The 20653-nt window shown below is 44.4% G+C and overlaps 2 pseudogenes; one reads left to right on the plus strand and one right to left on the minus strand.

Annotated features, from left to right (window-relative positions):
* Positions 1-11393: 11393 nt before the first annotated feature.
* Positions 11394-20653, minus strand: part of LOC147989972 (uncharacterized) — a 43590-nt pseudogene continuing 34330 nt past the window's right edge.
* Positions 12510-14705, plus strand: LOC147989973 (uncharacterized; annotated as a pseudogene).

A 20653-nucleotide genomic window follows, 5' to 3' on the forward strand; every position in this document is an offset into this window, starting at 1 on the left:
CACCACCCGGCCCTCCTCCGGCCAGATCCAAGCGGGCGCCGCCCGGATCCGCCGAGCCCCAGCCTCCCCGGCGCCTTTCCAACCCCACCGAACCTCCGCGCCGCCATCTCCGGCGAGTTCGACCTCGCCTCGGTTCGCATGCCGACAAACCGTAGATCCGGAGGTCGAAATTCTCTCCAAGCCCCCGAATATTTCATCTCATGTGACCATCTTTGTCATGTCATAACTTCATGCTCGTAGCTCCGATTTGCGCATATGATATGTCAAAGTGTTCATCTCATGATGCTCTACATGCTAGTGTCATTTACATGTATGTTACTATCCATATTGATGCCCTAATCTTCATTGCAGAAGTGCTAAATGATGTTATCTGTAGGAAACAATCATAACTTGTTGTTTTGTCTTTTTCATAGCATTTTGTGTGTATGTCCTTTGAGCAACATGCCTACATGTGTTAGGAGCATCTTCATTCCATCATTACAGTGGTGCATGCCTTGTATTTTTATGTGCCCTGTGGTGACTAGCACAAGCATGCCAATTAGGCCACTTGATGTTGCTGATTTCAGCCACTTAGTTTTTCTGCTAAGTCTTTTCCTGTTACAATAGGTTGCTATGTTGAATTGTTGCCACAAGTAAATCCATGCATATTTTGATGAAGTTCAGTAAGGATGTTTTGAAGATATCGTTATGCCCTATCCATTCATTCTTCTGTTTATAATTATTGGATACTGTAGCTTATCATTATAATGCTCTTCTTTTGCTAAATATTGTTGTTGTCAGTCTGTTAACAGGAAGTGCAATTTTTCCATGTGTTTTGCTAGTGATCCATGTACCCTATGACCATGCTATTGCCATGTTTAGCTTAATAAATGTGTATTCTTACTGTTAGTTGCTTTGTTATGGCATGAAATGCTTTGTGGTGAGTGTCACAAGCTTGCAAAGTTGCTATCATGAATCTGTTCCTGCCATGTATGATTTTACTCTTAAGTCTGAAACCTCTTCATATCACTTGCCATGTTTGCATTGATGCTACCATCTTTTTTGTGCATCTTTGGCTCAAGTTCAGTAAGGGAGTTTTGTTCTTTGCGTTCAGTACTAGTATGCCATGCCTTTGTTTGTCATGATATGTTCATGTAGCATGTAGTTTACTAGCTCTAAGCATTGCTACCTGATGCTGTTTCTGTCATGATCAGTGAAAAACTGCAAAGTCTGTAAACTGTTATCATTTGCATTTTTACCATGCTGTTTTAGACTTGTTCTAGTGAGTTATAGCAGGAGCTCAGTGTTCATGATTTGCAGAGCTTCACCTGTACTTCACGGCCATGTGTTTTGTTTTTATGTTGAAGTGTTGTAGCATATTTTCATGATGCATCTTAAGTGCTATGATGCTGTTGAGCACAGTTTGGCAATGTTCTTGTTTTGCTCGTCGTTTGCAAACCGTGCATCCGTTTCTGGTGATCTTTATATCGATTTCGACCGAAATATCCTAATCTATCTAGTGGCATGCTTGGTTTGTCAAGTTGATGCCATGATCATCTTTTCCCTTCTGGAGTACGCATATGCATTGCACATCATATCTTACACCCTTGCCATGTCTTGCATCATGTTGCTTGTGCATTGCACCGTGATTTATTGTTGTTCCGTTGCTTGTGTTCTTGCTTTGGGTAGAGTCAGGAGACGAGTTCGTGAACGAGGATCCTGTCGAGTACGTTTACGAGGAGCAAGCTTTCGACAACCCCGAGAACTTTGCAGGAAAGATGATCATTACCCCCGATATCACTTCTATATTTGCTTGCTAGTTGTTCATTCTATCGCTATGTCATGCTACCTACCACTTGTTTATCATGCCTCCCATATTGCCATGTCAAACCCCTAACCCACCTTCCTAGCAAACCGTTGTTTGGCTATGTTACCACTTTTGCTCAGCCCCTCTCATAGCGTTGCTAGTTGCAGGTGCCTTACAGGTTGTTCCATGTTGGAACATGGATATGTTGGGATATCACAATATCTCTTATTTAATTAATGCACATATATACTTGGTAAAGGGTGGAAGGCTTAGCCTTTTTCTTGGTGTTTTGTTCCACTCTTGCCACCCTAGTTTCCGTCATATCGGTGTTATGTTTCTTGATTTTTGCGTCCCTAACATGGTGAGGGTTTATGGGCCCCTCTTGATAGTTCACCTTGAATTAAACTCCTCCAGCAAGGCCCAACATTGATTTTACCACTTGCCTAATGACAACTAAAACTTGCATAGGGAATTTCCGGACCCTGTGGACTTAATCAACCCCCGAGCAGTGCTCCTCACGAGTGTTGATCCAAACCTATCAACCGCCGGTGGCTGCTAGGGGCAACTCTAGATTGGCCTACCAAAAGTTTGGACAATCCGATTGTGGCCTGAGACGAGATACGCGCGGCTACTATCAGGATGTCGGCACATCGGGAGGTTTTGTTGGACTAGTTTTACCATTGTCGAAATATCTTGTGCTCCGGGATTTTGAGTCTGATCGGAGGTTCCCGCGACGGAGGATTGTCTCCGCGGATCCCGAGCTTGTCATGGGCTAAGTTGGGACACCCATGCAGGATTTAAACTTTCGAGACTCGTGCCCGCGGTTATGTGGATGTGAATTTGTTAATATCCGGTTGTAGAGAACTTGACACTTGACTTAATTAAAATACACCAATCGCGTGTGTAACCGTGATGGTCTCTTTTCGACGAGGTTTGGGAAGAGAACACGGTGGGGTTATGTTCGAACGTAAGTAGTTCATGATCACTTATTGATCACTTCTAATTTACGACCGTTGCGTAGTTTCTCACCTTACTATTGTACTCGTATGTTAGCCACCATATTTGCTTAGCGCTTGCTGCAGCTCCACCTCATAATCACATCCTACCTTTAAGCTTAAATAGTCTTGATCTCGCGGGTTTTTGAGATTGCTGAGTCCTCGTGACTCATAGATACTACCAAAACAGTTACAGGTGCCGATGATACCAGTGCAGGTGATGCCACCGAGCTCAAGTGGGAGTTTGACGAAGACCTTGGCCGTTACTATGTTTCCTTTTCGGATGATCAGTAGTGGTTCCCAGTAGGGATGCGATCGGGATTTAGCATTTGGGGTTATCTTCTTTTCTTTTGGATTCATCTCTAGTCGGACCTTGTGTGTACTCTGTTTAATGTATGAATTGTCTGTTCATTGTGTGGCGTGGCGATTGTAAGCCAACTATTTACTTCCTTGTTCTTGTACATGGGATTGTGTGAATATGACCCTTCTCGCGACAATACCAAAATGCGGTTATTCCTCTAAGTCATGCCTCGACACATGAGAGATATAGCCGCATCTTGGGTGTTACAGTCGGTGATGCACTACTAGGAATAGGCCTACTAATGGCGCACCAGTTTTGCATACTAATGGCGCACTACTGGTGCGCCATTAGTATCACGCCACTAGTATTTGTTTACTAATGGCGCACCACTGGTTGATATATCCAACCCCAGCACCACCTCACTTCACATGCACTTCTTGATATATCAATCATATCAATCCTATTAAACCTTGCTGATGTCTAGGACTTTGTTCATGTTCATGAGTATGATGAAATTCTGAAAAATTATTTCAAACTTCCCGGTCATATTACGTATCATATTTTGAAAAATAATTCAAACTTTTTTTTCGAAACCAACTTTTTTTCTGTTACTAGTGGCGCACCTAGCATACCATGCGCCACTAGTAAGTTTGAAATTTTTTGAATTTTTTCCCTCCGGATCTTAAAAGCCCCGTAACTTTTTTTCTGTTCAGTTTTTGGGGATTTTGAAAATGTTTAACGGGGTTCCCCGTTAAATTTGGATGTAACTTTTCGAGTAGATGATTTTTCATATAAAAAACTTTTTAATCCGGGTTCGGATGCAAAGGTTGGCCCATTTTACAAATTCAAGAGAGATTTTGCAAATAAAGTCAAAATTCATATTTGTAAATTTTCCCAACAACTAGACCACATGTCACATAGGAAAATTATTTTCTTTTATTTTTTTGGCATTTCCATCATTTTCTTTTATTCTTTTTAAACTGAAAAGTTGGTCCAAGGGGGGTGCATTCGGTACGTTTTGGGCCAAGTTAGTAATGGCGCACCATGGGGGTGGTGCGCCATTACTAGTTAAACTAGTAATGGTGCACCACACCCACGGTGCGCCATTACTAGTTTTGAAAAAACAATAAAACAAATTCTGAATCTTTTTTTTAAAAAAACTTAGTAATGGCGCACCAGTGGACAGTGTGCCATTAAAACTAGTAATGGCGCACTGTCCACTGGTGCGCCATTACTAGTTTTGAAAAAAAATTAAAAAAAATTTGGAAAATTTTTTTTGAAAATAATTTACTAGTGGAGCACCGTCGATGTGGTGCGCCATTACTAGTTTAACTAGTAATGGCGTACCACTCCCACAGTGCGCCATTACTAGTTTTGAAAAAAAAATGAAACAAAAAAAATTTGTTGCTAATGGCGCACCGTGGATGTGGTGCGCCATTAGTATTTGGACACTAATGGCGCACCAACACATGGTGCGCCATTAGTGTCATTTCCATCTATAGCCCTTTTCCTAGTAGTGATGGGAATGACAACAGGGATGATGGAGGGGCTCCTTGATTTCTGCAAAAACAAAAACCCTATAAGCTATCAACTAATCAAATGCATACGCCTTGCATAGTGCTCCCCAATTTGAGCATTCAAAACATTAGTAGTTCTCCAATTTGAGCATTCAATAAGCAAAACTAAATCATAAAATAAATTAGTATTCAAATTAGCATGCATTCAATAAGCAATCCTAAATCGTCTCTTGCGTCCATGCATCGTCGAATATTATCACTAATACATCTCGAATAGTATCATACATATGACATCACTAATACAGCTAAAACCCTAGTGAACGACGGGTATCGGCGCGAGCGCTGGAAACCCAAAGAGAAGGAATCATCATAGGATCATAGCTCCAGTGAGATCCCTGAAGAACCTGTCCGGTATTGTTGAACCTGACCTCCAACGCAACCATGTAGCGACAGACGTACTCGTCCTCCTCGCTGACACGGTGACGTACCACCTCCGCGGTGTCCGAAAGCCTCCGCACCGTCACTGGCCCACGCGACCTCCACCAAAGAAGCTTCGGGTCAAAGACGGGTTGGCTCCTCACCAAGCTGCGCCCCCGGAAGGTAGCACCTCCCAGTACCAGCACGGCGGAGCCCAGTCCCGGACATGGCCCCTCTGATCAGGCAGGCCACCTCCCCGAGTCGGCAACGAGGATGCGGGATAGACATCATCGACGTCGATGCGGGAATAATTGCTTTAACTAAAAAAATAACAACAAATGTGACATGTTCAAAATATGGCATGTCCACTTCAATATGAATCAACCTAGAATTCTGTTAAATACAGCTAAAAATAAACTAGTTCTATTAGTTTTCTTACTAAAAATAAACTAGTTCTATTAATTCAACTAGTTCAACTAAGCAGTTACTATAAATAAAAATAAACTAGTTCTTACAAAAAATAAACTAGTTCAACTAGTTCTATTAATTTTCTTACTAATTCTATTAAACACTTACTAAAAACAGTAAAAATTACATTATACAATAGTAAAAACTAAAATAAAAAATAGAAAAAATAGAGATGGAAGGAGGAGGGGGTGGGAGGAGGGGGGAGGGCGCGGTGGGAGGAGGAGGGATGGGAGGAGGGAGGAGGGAGGAGGAGGGATGGAAGGACTACCTCAGTTCCGGAGGACCAGGACGACGGGCGCTACGGCGGGCGACGACGGTGGTTGGGGAACGGCGGCAGCGGCGTATGACGGGGGTTGCGGGGGTGAGTGAGTGAGAGGGTCGGCCGCGCGGGGATGATAAGGTAGGGTTAGTAGCAGCATGGGTTAGAGAAAAGTGCTACTACCATGGAGCATAGCAGTAGTGCTGGATAAGTATACGCGCTCCTGCTAAGTGGTTCTAGCCATGTGCGCCCATTTCAAACATAGCAGCATCGTGTTTTTCTAAAACGCGCTACTGCTAACAGTATAGCAGCAGCGCCTTTTACTTCCATGCGCTACTACTAAATAGTAGTAGCGCTTCATTTTATCCAACCCTACTGCTAAGTTTCTGTGTATATAGTTTTCCCTAATAGTGTATGTTTGTCCTCACCCGCACAGCCGCAAAACGGTCAAGGTCACCACCAATGGATGTTGCCCCGTGCCATTACTTTTACGTCATTGATGGTTTCATTGTGGAATGATGGCCATTGGGAACCATATGCAGATGGATTCTCATATACAATAAAAGTTTCAAAAAGTAAAAAAAAAGAAAGGGTAAGTAGGAAAATGATTTAACTTAAAAACTCTCTCTCAATGTGAGTAGATTCATCAATCCACCCTCTGTGAAGGGGTTAAACTATGGTCAGACACAACAAATGATTGTCCATCTGCTTCACAAAGAGAGCATTGATGGTTGAGAAAGATGCTTAGCACTTTTGGAGTACGCGATTATTTAAGCCGGTTGTGTGGCTGCTCGCGCGATGAGGTGGGACTAAACACCCAACGTGCCATACATTTTTGTTTTAAAAAAAGGCACGTATATGCCGAGTTTCGCTATCTAGGAACTCGGTAAACACAGCGGGACCAGCAATGACGTGGTTGTGAGAAGTCTAGGGGTCATAGCTTTGCCGAGTTCCCGATAGAATGAACTTGGCAAACATATAACCCTTCGCAGCCGCAACCTGCCAAGCAAGGCTATAGTAGTGGTTTAATCCCACCTCTCACGTGAGGAGCGACTCGACCAGCTTAAATAGCCGTGTCATCCAAAAAGGTATAAGCTTTGGTCATCATTGCACACTTTGTGATGGATATTGACAGTTATTATGTATCTTGATCTCTTCTCTTATATGAAAAGATTCATCTTCTTTGTGTATATACATACGTGGAGAAGCTTCACAATGATAGTCCATATTCCTATGATGGCTGCTCGTCTTTTTTTGAATCATGAATGTAGATGGTCTAGGAGCATGTGTAAAAACTAAAGATGATAGTGAGTGTGAGATAAAAGAGAGAAGAAACGATGAGACAATATATATATGGATAGCATTCTAATTTTGTATAGAAGATATAAGTTCGGTACTAGCTATACTAGTCATAAGTTAAGGGTATGGTTGGACATGTGGATACCCTAGTGTTCCTGCCTACGTACGGGTCCTGAGTGGACGACGCCATCGTAAAAAGCGAGCGAGTGCGTCGGTGCTGGTTGCGGAGGTCCAGCAATGCCTGTCTGCCGGCCAGAGAGGTAGAGCAGCGGCGGAGGAGGAGAAGGGTGCGGATGCAAAGCAAGGGGGAGAAGGGGCGGATTGGAAGAAAATGGGACCGGGAGAGGGTTTTGGGTGGGCCAGGGGTGGTGTCGGAGTCCTATACGTGGCTGATGTCCGGACTCCGGCAAAGCCCACCCCCAACTTTGTTGTCGTTTGGCATGAGTAAGCGCATCCGGACCGCTCGGCGGAACGATACAGGCCCAGGTTAGATGGCATAACACGTGAGGACAACTTGGTCCAGACATATGCAGGCATTTTGAGGGTCAGCGTTGGAAATGATCTTAGAACATCTATAACCGAGCTCTCTCCATAACCGACTAAAATGCCCGGACTAACCGGCACTCGCCATATGCAGTCCAAATCTGGGGCGGATATGCCGACGCTAAGATGCGCCAGCCACGTCAGACTAGCCGGTAGCGCCAATTCGCCCATATATGTCCCCCTCTATTACCTGACCAGCCCTCTCCCTCTTCTTTGTTTGTCCTCGTCCGCACAGTCGCCACCGGCTCGTATGGGCGGCAGCTCCAAACTGAAGCTTGGCATAAAATGTCTTACGTGAAAGAAGACGTTAGCTGTTTGTTTGATCTGCGCGTATTGCACAGACTCCATTGACGAAGAGGTGGCAGGGGCATGTTGGGCTCCACGGGTGTTCGTGAGGTTGTCGGGGTCACGCCGACCGGCTATGCAGGAGTGGTTCTAGAGCGTTGGGGGGGGGGGGGACATAGCTTTTGGGGTGGGTTTACTGTTGAGGACAAAGATTTTTAAGTGACTTGAGATAGATCATCTTTGATGGTTGACATGTGGGAAAGCAAGTTGCGAGTCCTAAATGTCCGTCAGCCCAAAGTCATATCCCTTGAGTGAGAGGATCCGAAAATGCTGAGTGGTGGAGTTTGTGTGTAGGACGAAAGGAAGGATTCCTCACATGCCATTGACTTATGTTTTAATAAGTTTTTGCTCACTTATTGAAATAAACTCAATTCTTTTTTGTGCGTGAAATAAACTCAATTTTGAAATATACATATGCGAAATGAAGAGTTAAAATCACAGAAACAATATATACATGTACACATATACAATTGTAGATCATGCGCATGGAATGGATAAAATATTCAATTATTTTGGGGAAAGTCAAAGTGAGTTTTTATGTGTGTTTAGCAAAAAAATTGTAATTGCTTTTACTAAAACTTGTTGTGAAGTACTAATACCGGTACATGAGTTGTTCATATACATTTGGGAAAAATAAACAAAAATTTAAATACAAGGTTGTCCACAAAATGGACTCTCTCAAATATTGTTTCATAACATTCACAACACATCTCCAACTTTATACTACATAAACAAATTTCAATGACCAGTTGAGCTCTTTTTTACTTCAAAACTCTCTACCTCTTGGTTTAACATTTGTAATAATGAATGTGAATCAAAATCACCATTTTTATGTAATAATATTTATTTAGATTCTTCTCTAGCTATTTTAGAGGAAATGAAAATGAAACAATATCTTAATGTTGTCAAAAATATAAAAAAGAATTTGGCAACAAATCACAATATTGGTTCTATAGCTTATGATAAAACTCCTAGAATAATGAAAGTAAGATAAACATTGATTGTTCACCAAGTGTACTATCTCTCATAGCATCCCATGCATGCAAATATCCACATAAACCAATTGGCCCTTTTCCACCTCAAAATTTGACTACATCTTGACTGAAGATTTGTAATAAGGAAAGTGAATTAAAATCTTCATTTTTATTTAACAACTTTATTTCAGCATTTTTCTAGCTTTTATAGGGGGGAATTAAACTATATCTAAATATTTTTAAAAATACTACAATTTGCAAGGAGTCCTAATGTTGCTTTAGTAGTTTGTGATAAAATTACGGGAATAATGCAAATAAGAAAAATACTAATTGTTCACCGAGTGGGCTATCTTCCAGAACATCTCGTGCAAATATCAATTTAACCCAATTTCGGTGCCCATTTGAGCTATTTTCGATTTCTTGAATACACCTTGATTTAATATTTGTAATAAACATTGTTGTGCAGTTTGCTTAATGTTCAATAAATTGTGCTATTGGTTCGGTTTTACTAGCTTCAGTTGAGAAGAGATAAACATTATTGTTGTGCAGTTTGCTTACAGTTCAATAAATTGTCCTCCTTCGTTGGGAGTACATGCTTTTAGTTACCAATTAGATGTCTGACCGAAATTAGAAATTTAACACTCTTTTTCACTAATGGAACTGCAAATGTGGAAATATTTAGAAAAGGGAAATCAATATTGCTCAATAAATTATACATTTTTAAAATGAATGTCTTGCTGATGGAAAGGCTCGGTGGCCTATATTTTCCACCAACCCAAATTAGTTCACATAATGTGTTTCAGTTGAAAAGTTAATGATGCATCCATTTGTGATCGTTTCTTCTGGGTACTGGATTATTGGTATGATGCCTCCATGCATTCTATCAAATTCAGTAGGAATAGAGATGCTAATTAGTTGCGGCTCTTCTTAGACATTGTACTGTACCCCTTCTCATAAACTTGACATGTTGATAGCCAAAAAATTATTTTATCATCAAGGCAGCTAGCAAATTAGAATTCATAAGGTTGATAATAATTGAGGAATTTAGAATACATAAGATTGGTAATAAATTGAGGAATTCACTCAAATTATATTATTTAATATGGATAAACGGGAAACTGTAATATGATATTGTAGTCATAACATTGAAAACTTAGTAAGTACGTTCTTATGCTAGCCGGTGCAGAAGTACAGGTTGATGACTAGTTGATCTAAACAGCAGCAGGGACGCTACAACATCTCCAACTCACGGCCCAGTCTCAAACTCCACCGGCAACACGGAGAAATCACGGTCGCATCTTGGTGGTTGGCACAGAGAAGCTGAGCGTTCTTAGTGTAGAAGCTTTGGAGGTTGCGCCGGCAAAGGAAAGGACGTCGTAGAAAAGCCGACTGCCGATGTCTAAACTCTAAATGCAGCGTCACGATCCGGGGAGGGAGCGCACTGTCGTTGCGAAACAAGCGATCGAGAGAGAGATGCGAGCGAGAACGATGAACACGAACTGGAGAGAGAGTGGTTTTTCCTCTGCGCAAACCTCGCAGCTTTTCTGTTATCTTTCTCTTTCTCTTATCTTAGTTACATTGAGTGAGAGAGAGTGGTTTTTCCTCTGCGCAAACCTCGCAGCTTTTCTGTTATCTTTCTCTTTCTCTTATCTTAGTTACATCGAGTGAAAACAACTACTAACTACCCTCCCGGCCTGCTCGCTGTGATCCGGTCAAGTCGCGCCATCCCACGACTCCTCCACACGGTGATATGTGCTGACCGGGAGAGAAACAATGAGAAAGGAGTGCGTGCACTGTGCACGTCTCCACTACGTGCGTGCATGCGGCTGTCGCATCAGGCCCATGCACACCTTATTACAACAGAAAAATATAGCATCCTACGCTGCGTGACGATGAGCCTATAGCAGGCTAACACGCACTCGGAGACTCTGAAGGGGCATACGTCGCCGTCGCCACGGAAGCGATCAATGACGGTTGTGGTCGTGCTCGTGCAGTGGTTGTTAATGGGTGAAGGGCAGTTGCCCATGTGGGTAAGGAGCTCAGCTCAGCTTAAAAAAGAAAATAAAAGACTCGAGAGGTAGTACCATCCTTTTCAAAGAAAATACAAAACCGGAGCTTAACATTTCACTAGGGTCGCACAATGACTACCATAGAGTACAATAGCATTCCAGGATTCCCGCAAAATAATGATTAGCATTCCAGTTCCAGGAACGAATTTAAAGATTAACATCATTGTGTTCGTACCAACAATATGGATTTATAATACTCAACAAGTACAAATTTGAGTCCTCGCGGTGTCATGCGTCTGAAGATCAGAACTATGTCCATAAATCTGTGATACAAATGTGTAATAAGGAGCAGAAGGCACAAGAATTAGATTTGCACAAGAATAATCTATTAATCTTACAAGTGCAGATTCTATTCAAGTATGCTTCCAGAATGCTTGGCATAAAATGTTCTTGAATGGATATGAAATCAGGCTTAGGTCATCAGACATCAGTTTTCTTCTTCTTCTTTGGCACAAACTGTCGAGCCCATAGATGTTTTCCCCTGGTCATGGACTTGACTCTCATATTCCTGTCTAGAACATGGAAGAGTGTCATCTGTGAGTAAAATGTAACGTGCGCGTACAGTGGTGGCCTACTTTCGATTGGCTCCTCTACATTTATTTCTTCAATATCTCCATAGTGCCTGTGACATGGAAGAAATTTTTGAAACAAAATTAGAAACTGCATATATAGGCAAAACTAATGAAATGAATTAAATCTACTGAATTTTCTCCTGAAATTCATTTTGTGTTCCTTATGATATCCTTTCATGTCTTTTATGTCAATTATATGTATTATCAAATTTATCACTTTAACTAGTAGATTTCAGATTTTGTGACATCTATTGATCGCCTTCACAGATTGAGAGGTTGGAGTGTATTTCTTCACACCTCCCTTTATGAGGACATCACAACGGTTTTTCTGGCGCCTAGCAAAGAAGATAGCAGCAACCTGTTGAGCATTTTGCAATCTTCGATGAGGTTATCAGTCATGTTTCTAGTGTGCTGCAAAAGCTCTTAGTGCCTACTACCCTTGTTCGTCCATCGAACTCAACAGCATCCTTCTTGATTGTTGGGATGTTTGCACTCAATTCCAACTGCCACACTTAGGTCTTCCTCTGTCAGCGAATCGTTTGAAAAGCGTGTACAAGATCACGTGCAAGCATATTAATTAACTTGCATGGCATGGCAAAGAAAAACACATCGGTTATCAGTCCTTAATTCACAAACTATGATGTTGGTCATGGCTTTCATGGAAGACCCGGATAGGGCATACCGTTGGGACCCCCTTGTGACGCCATTGATATGGACCTCTTCTGTGATGTCACCACGATGACTATTGTGTTAAACCCGGTCATTGCATGTACGTAGTCTTCTGTATATTGTTGTAACTACTTCCTAGCTTTGAGGATCACAACCACTCTCCACGTTGGCCCTGCGTGCCGTGTATCATGGGAGACGTTGGATGACCGCGGCTATTTGTACCTCTGTAACTCTTGCCATAATCAATACGATAGAACTGTGAGCACTCTCTCCCTTTAGTTTGGTATCAGTCGCCATGGTCTTCGAGGACATCTTCGGCGAGCCCCCATCTCCGGCCATCCCCTCGTCCTCCCCCGGGACCTCTCCTTCCCTTTCCCAGAGCACCACCGCTGCCCTCTCCTCCGACCTCGCCCCAGTCCTCCTGTCTGCACCCGCTCCCCGTGTCGTACCACTGGCCAACTCCCTCCTCATCTCCTTACACAATGATCATATCTCCAACCACATAAAATTCAAACTAGATCCGGCCGAGAACAACTACATCAAGTGGTGAACTTTCTTCTACTGCGTTCTCATGCAGTATCGCGTGCAAGATCACGTGGATCGCCCGCCTCCTCCCAACCCTTGTGTGGCCTGGCTCGCGGTCGATCATCGCCTCACCCTTTGGATCTACTTCACCCTCGCCGACTCCATTCTCGAGCTCGTCATGGGCGGCACCGTATCTGAGACTACTTCCTGGCGAACGAAGGCGCCCAGTTCCTCGACCTGACGCACCAGTTCCGGAACCTGAAACAAGGAGACCTCTCCGTCTCTAACTATGCTTGCCGTCTCAAGGCCCTCGCGGACGGCCTCGCGGATACCGGTCACGCGGTCAAGGATCACGACCTCACCATGCAGCTCCTCCATGGCTTGGATGCCCGCTTCGACACCATCCGCACCATCCTCGGTGATACGGTGCCTCTGCCGCCATTCCACATCGCTCGCTCCCGCTTGTATCTTGCCGAGTACAACATCAACCTCCATGCGGCGGAGGCCGGATCTGCTGCCCTCACCATCTCCGGCGGCCTCAACTCCAACAACGATCACGGTGACCGCGGCGATCGCGCCGACCGCAATGCTCGCGCCCCCCGTCGGGCCGTGGCTCTAGTGGCAACACTAGTAGAAAAGGGGGCAAAGGTCCAGGCCGGGTCAGCCCATTAGTCCCGGTTCAGTCACGAACCGGGACTAATGTGAGCATTTTTCCCGGTTCATGCGGCTAAGGCATTAGTCTCGGTTCACCTGAGCCCTTTAGTCCCGGTTTGTGTCTCAAACCGGGACTAAAGGTCCCATTTTCAAACTCTACCCCCCAGGTGGATCGCCTTTTTTGTTTCGAAAAAATCAAAAGAAAATGATAAAAACTTCAAAAAAATAAAATCCTTCGAGAGGTAGTTATATTACTACATCTACTAGTTAGGAAAATTTAAAAACTTAAATTTGGACATGTTTTGCAAAAAATGTAGGGAAAATGTAAAAAGGCTAAACTGTTCAGGATGGCACCGCCAAAATTATATATATCCTGATAATTCAAAAAACATGAGCACAGTTTTTTTGAATTTTGGTCAACTATGGTCAAACTATGGTCAAATTGTGGTCAAACAATGGTCAAACTACTTATTCAAGAAATATTAGTGTTATGAAATAATTATTTCAGTTTTTCGAATTTTGGTCAAACTATGGTCAAACTGTGGTCAAATTGTGGTCAAATTGTGGTCAAACTGTGGTCAAACTACTTATTCAAGAAATATTAGTGTTACTAAATAATTATTGATTTTTAGAACAATAGTTTCAAACTCAAACAGTGAAATGTGTGACTTCATGCTCAAGCTAAATTCCTGGGAGTTAATAGGATTGACATCTTATTATTGTGAGGAAAACAACAAGTGGCGATGACCGCATGCATGGACGCGGCCGCACTGGCGGTCGTGGGCGCGGCCGATCCGACTCGGGTGGTACCGGGTCTGCTCCGCCTCAGCCGTCCCCTTGGACCGGGTACTTCGCTCCGTACGGCATGGCCCTCCCCGCCCCTCGCTCCGGGTGGGTTCCTCCCAAGGCTGCCGGTGTGCTCGGCCCTTGTCCCGGCATTCACTCTCAAGTGTATCCACTGATGTTGTCCGGGCCGTCGCCGCCGCCTCTGTCTACACCACCGTTCCAGACCGGTCCGCATTCCTGGGATCACGTCGCCCTATTCCAGCACGCCTACAGCCAGCAGAGTCTTCCTCACCACAGAGCTTACGGGATCCTCGACTCTGGCGCGGCCACACATGTCACCGGCAACTCTGGTAACCTCTCTACGTTTTGTTCTTTTCCAAAGCATAATTCATCTAGCATTACCGTCGGTAATGGTGATCGTCTCCCTATCATTGGCATGGGTTCTACCACCCTTCCTCCTTCTAACCTTTCCCTCGCCAATGTTCTTGTCTGCCCTCATATTGTCAAAGATCTTATCTTTGTTTGAAAGTTATCTACTGACAATAATGTTTCCGTTGAATTTAATCCTTCTGGTTTCTCTGTGAAGGAACTTCCAACCCGGAATGCTCTTCTGAAGTCCAGTAGCGCTGGTCCTCTCTACCCGTTCTATGGCAATAAGTCTGTCGATGGCGCTGCTTTCTTCACCACTCCAGGCGACTTGTGGCACCAGCACCTCAACCATCCGGGCAAACCTTCACTTGCCTCTATCTCCAAGGATTTTTTTCCAGATTGTAATAACACTGCCCGCTCTCCTTGTATGGCATGTCAATTAGGACGGCAGCCCTGTTTATCTTTTTCATCTTCCCACAATTGTACTAGTGCACCTTTTCAACTTATTCATTGTGATTTGTGGACCTCCCCGGTTGTAAGTTTCTTTGGTTATCAATACTATCTCATAATTCTCGATGATTACTCCCATTACTCTTGGTCCTTCCCCTTGCGCCACAAGTCCAACACCTCTTCTACCTTACAACGCTTCTTCACCTATATCCTCACCCAATTTCATACTCTCATCAAATGTATGCAGTGTGACAATGGAGGGGAGTTTATCAACACTTCTCTCCGCGACTTCTTCTCGACCAACGGTATCGTATATCGTCTCTCTTGCCCTCACACTTCTCCACAAAACGGCAAGGCTGAGCGCATGCTTCCCACCACCAACGACATCATACGCACCCTTCTCATTCACGCAAACTTACCACCTCCCTTTTGGGTCGAGGCCCTACACACCTGCTCAATCGCCGCCCCTCCAACAAGACCACCCCGTACACCCCATTTTTCCTCCTCATCGGCGTGCATCCTCGTTATGACCACCTCCGTGTGTTTGTTTGTTTGTGTTTCCCCTATCTCTATGCCACCAGCCCTCACAAATTAGCCCCTCGCTCTATGCGTTGTGTTTTCCTTGGCTACCCATTAGATCACAAAGGGTACCGCTTCTTCGATCTACACTCCCGTCGCGTTATCGTTTCTTGACACATTATTTTTAACGAGACTGTTTTTCCGTACACACCCCCGGTCACAGACGCAACTACCGCACCAGATCCCGCCCCTCCCACTCACCTACACACGATCCCCTCCGGAATCCACGCCCACCCACCAACATCAGACGCCAGCGGCCCCACGCGATCCGCCTCGCAATCTGCTCCGCCGCCCGCCTCTTCCCACACGTCTGCCTGTCTCCCCACCGAGCTGACCGGGCCAGCCCACCCACCTCCCACATGCCACGCGCCATCCCCGGGTTCACCCTCGCCAGATTCGCCTGACCCACCTAATCCTGCTCTCCTAGGGTCACCCACGACTGCTCCCCTCGAATCGCCCGCGCCTGCTCACCTCGGATCTGCCGCCCACCCCGCCCAGCGACCCACCAAATCTTCCTCGCCCTCCGTGCCAGCCACGCCTAGTCCTCCACATTGTCCTGTAGTCCATGTTGCTCCACCTGTTAATTCACATAAAATGACAACCCGAGCCAAGCGGGGCTTCGCTCAACCAAGCCATTTATTTTCCCTCGTGGCCACCCCTGCCATTTCTCCTCTTCCCCCCTCTTACAAAACTGCTCTCAAAGATCACCACTTGCATGATGCAATGCTTGACGAATTTAATGCTTTGCTAACGAACGATACTTGGATTTTGGTTCCTCGTCCTGCATGTGTTAATGTGGTCACCGGGAAGTGGATTTTTGGTCACAAATTTCACTCTGAACTGCAGCCTTTTGAAATGCAACTTGGGTTGGGGTCCGCGAAAGAAAAGACATTGCACTATCCATTTTAAAATTTTCTATGCATAGGAACCTAACCATGGAGAGAAAATTATTTTAGTATGATTGATGGATCAACAACATTAAGATAAATTTTGGTCTCTTTGTGGAACAAATCATTGATTATTTTTTCTGCTTTGGGTCAATTTGCAAGACACTCAAGCGATGACAACAAGAATTAAACTGTTTGGAACCTTACTGCTTCGGTAGAGTAGTCGACATCATTGGAATATTCCGCTCGACTCGACTCCGCAAAGTGTTTAGTTAATGAAGCCAGCTTTTTGGAAAATAGATTGTCGTCTAAGAGAAAGAAACATTCTTGGCTTATCTTGCAAGAAAGGGTGTGGATAGCTAATAGATTACAATTTTTCAAAAGGGCCCCAGAAATTTTAGGTTCATGAGGCAGATTTACAATGTGATAAAAGTGTTGTTTGGGCTTATTGATGTTAACACCGGTGAATGGGGTTACTTCAACTCAGCAAAAGATTGGTGATATTATGTGATCAAGATCAACGGAAACATGAGGAGGTGGGTCTATTCCCTCCTCCGTACTATCAGATTCGGCTTGTAAAGAGTTGCACCAGATACCATTTCCAAGAGCCAAACTAGTGTCACTGTCTCTTACTTAATCTCTCATCAATTTCCACAAACTCTCTAAATTCCCACACATAGTTCGCTGTAGATACAAGATACCAAACAGAGCACTAGGAAATAAAATGACACAACATTTTCTATTACCCTAACCCCCTCGTCTAAACTCACATCCCCTTCGCCAAAGTTGCCAACACACTATGAAAAAAATACATGCCATTATGGACCACTTGGGGAGTGCAGTTTGGTCACAACTTAATGCTTTTACCTTTTCATACCAAATTATATGAAATCTTTACTTTTCCAAATTTACTATTAATTATGCATCACATACCTTATGCGTAAACTGTTCAATGTTCCCGCATCGCACCATCCGAGGCGACATGGTAGGTGACCATTCGGGGCCACCAAACACTTTTCACTACAACTCTCTGATCCTCGCTGAGTGGCAGCCAGAGAGCTCACGAAGCTCGAGGTGGTGTCATCGAGACGCTCTTCATGTGCACCTCATTTCAATAGCGAGTGGCGCACCTACATTTGACACGATAATGTGGCAATTAACTTTGAAAGTTTGGATGGAGCACCATCTCCCTCCTCTCTGCTACTAGCTAGTAGTGTGTGTAAGTATGCACCCAACGTCGATGTTGAATTTTGGAGCTTTGGAACAGGATGGTAGTCTAGATCTAAGACGGTCTTTGTAGCAAACTAGTGGTCCGCACTTGGAGATCTACTGGTCGACATTGGGTCTCATGGTTGCGAACGTATAGTTGCTTCCTTATTTTGTTGTGAAGGCATGGGGTTTGAAAGCCGGGTGACAGCCCTGGATGATGGTCACTGTAGTGTTCTGACAGTGAATCTTGCAATGTGGAGTGCTAGTTGGCTGCTAAGGCAATATAGTGGTCTTCTTGACGATTGGTCGTTGTTTGTGGGCCGCCTATGATGCCTAGATTTGGGTGTCATGTTGACCAGCAGTTCCCTTCTCTCCTTTCCAGGGTGTAGCGATAGGCCTTTAGATGGATGGGTGTCGTGGTGCCATGAAGATAGCTTTGCTTGACAGTGGTAAGTGACGATAACAACGATGTTCTTGGACATCAATGTCTTCCCCCGATGCCTCATTGAGGTTACATGCTCATCTTCCTCAATTTTTGGGTGAAAATCATTAACCCGGATTGTCGGAGCAGCTCTACAGCCTCGTTACATATGAAAGAGATTTCGTCCGAAGTTTTCGTGGTGGGGCCTACACGGACTCGATCGTACAGCACCATCATGTACAAGGCAGTGCACATGATATACGAAGCGTCCCCGAGTCGGCATAGCCAAGGACTCTTTAAGACACAACGAGACCACTGTAAAACTGACCGTGAATAGGCGGACCACTAGACGTCGAACCCCAATTTCATATCATATATCCGTCGGAAAGATATCCTAAGAGCTACTTGAATTCCCACCTATGAAACTCCCGAACCTTTCCGGTTATGCAATCAGGTGTTGAGGATACAGGGGAAGCATAATATCTCACCCAAATCTAGCAAATCCTACATCCAGCTGTATCCATCCTTCAACACATAACCAAGAAACCTTCGGAAACCATCTACCTCAACCTTCGAAAAGCATCCGTTATACGAGTTATGGCAATACTCCCGAACTCCCGCCCCAGTACTGGGTGGCGTCGAGGTTATCTCACCAACGAACTGCATAAAAGAGATTTTCGATGTCGGCGTACTAAACTCAGGTATTCCAGAACTGCAACGATAAAATTATGATGACAACACCTCGGAGCTTAACTCCCCGGGACACGTCCACAAAACCCCTGACAGGAGGCACCAAGACAATGTTCTCATCATAAAACCATCGGAACGATTCCAAGATACCCGCGTGATCCTCAAATTTTTTTTAGTGAAATTTGAGAAGAGAAGAGTCAAAACTCTACGTCAGGATGCCTTACCAGAGCGATGAGGAGACTGGGAAGTAAAAAGAATTCCTAAACTCTCCGATATATAATTCCTAATGACTCAAAACATTTTTCTAGACACGACTCGGCCGCTAAAAACGATCAAGCAATGGGGCTCCTAAGGTCGGGGAAGGTTCTGATACCAACTTATAACGCCCTCGATGCGGCTATATCTCCCACGTGTCGAAGCACGACTTAGAGGCATAACCACATTGAAAGCAATGTCGCAAATGAGGTAATCTTCACACAACCCATGTAATACAATAGGGGAAAAAGATACATAGTTGGCTTACAATCGCCACTTCACACAATTACATGAATAAAACATTACATCATCCCAAAACAAACAAGGTCCGACTACGGAACCAAAATAAAAGAAGAACCCCAAATGCGACAAAGTCCCCGATCGACCCCAACTAGGCTCCACTACTGATCAACTAGAACAAAACAACACAAAGGACAAGATCTTCATCGAGCTCCTCCTGAGCTTCGTTGCATCATATGCACGGACTCATCGGCACCTGCAAACTGGTTTTGGAAGTATCTGTGAGACACAGGGACTCAGCAATCTCGCACCCTCGCGATCAAGACTATTTAAACTTATGGGTAAGGTAAAGGTATGAGGTGGAGCTGCAGCAAGCGACTAGCATATATGGTGGCTAACATACGCAAATGAGAGCGAGAAGAGAAGGCAAAGCACATTCGATAAAAGTATGATCAAGAAGTGATCCTAGAACAACCTACGTCAAGCATAACTCCAACACCGTGTTCACTTCCCGGACTCCACCGGAAAGAGACCATCACGGTTACACACGCGGTTGATGTATTTTAATTAGGATTAACTTCAGGTTTTCTACAACCGGACGTTAACAAATTCCCATCTGCCCATAACCGCGGGCACGGCTTTCGAAAGTTCAAATCCCTGCAGGGGTGTCCCAACTTAGCCCATCACAAGCTCTCACGGTCAACGAAGGAATAGACCTCCTCCCGAGACATTCCGATCAGACTCGGTATCCCGGTTCTTCAAGACATCCTCGACAATGGTAAAACAAATCCAGCAAAGTCGCCCGATGCGCCGAAATACTGATGGGAGCTGCACATATCTCGTTCTCAGGGCAACACCGGGTAGATCAAACTACGAGTAAAACCAGCCCTCAAGTTTCCCTGAGGTGGCCCCGCAGGCTGCCCATTTCGGACCAACACTTAGACAAGCACTGGCCCGGGGGGTTAAAATAAGATGACCCTCGGGATGCGCGACTCCCAAGGGAAAAAGGCTAGGTGGCAAATGGTAAAACCAAGGTTGGGCCTTGCTGGAGGAGTTTTATTCAAAGCAAATTGTCAAGGGGTTACCATTATAACCCAACCGCGTAAGGAACGCAAAATCCGGGAACATAACACGGATATGACGAAAACTAGGACGGCAAGAGTGGAACAAAACACCAGGCATAAGGCCGAGCCTTCCACCCTTTACCAAGTATATAGATGCATTAATTAAATAAGATATAATGCGATATCCCAACAAGTAAACATGTTCCAACAAGGAACAACATCTCCATGTTCCAACCAGGAACAAACTTCAATCTTCACCTGCAACTAACAACGCTATAAGAGGGGCTGAGCAAAGCGGTAACATAGCCAA

The sequence above is a fragment of the Triticum urartu genome, chromosome 1A (genome assembly GCF_056163025.1).
Source record: "Triticum urartu cultivar PI428250 chromosome 1A, HENAU_Tu73, whole genome shotgun sequence".
Classification (NCBI taxonomy): domain Eukaryota; kingdom Viridiplantae; phylum Streptophyta; class Magnoliopsida; order Poales; family Poaceae; genus Triticum; species Triticum urartu.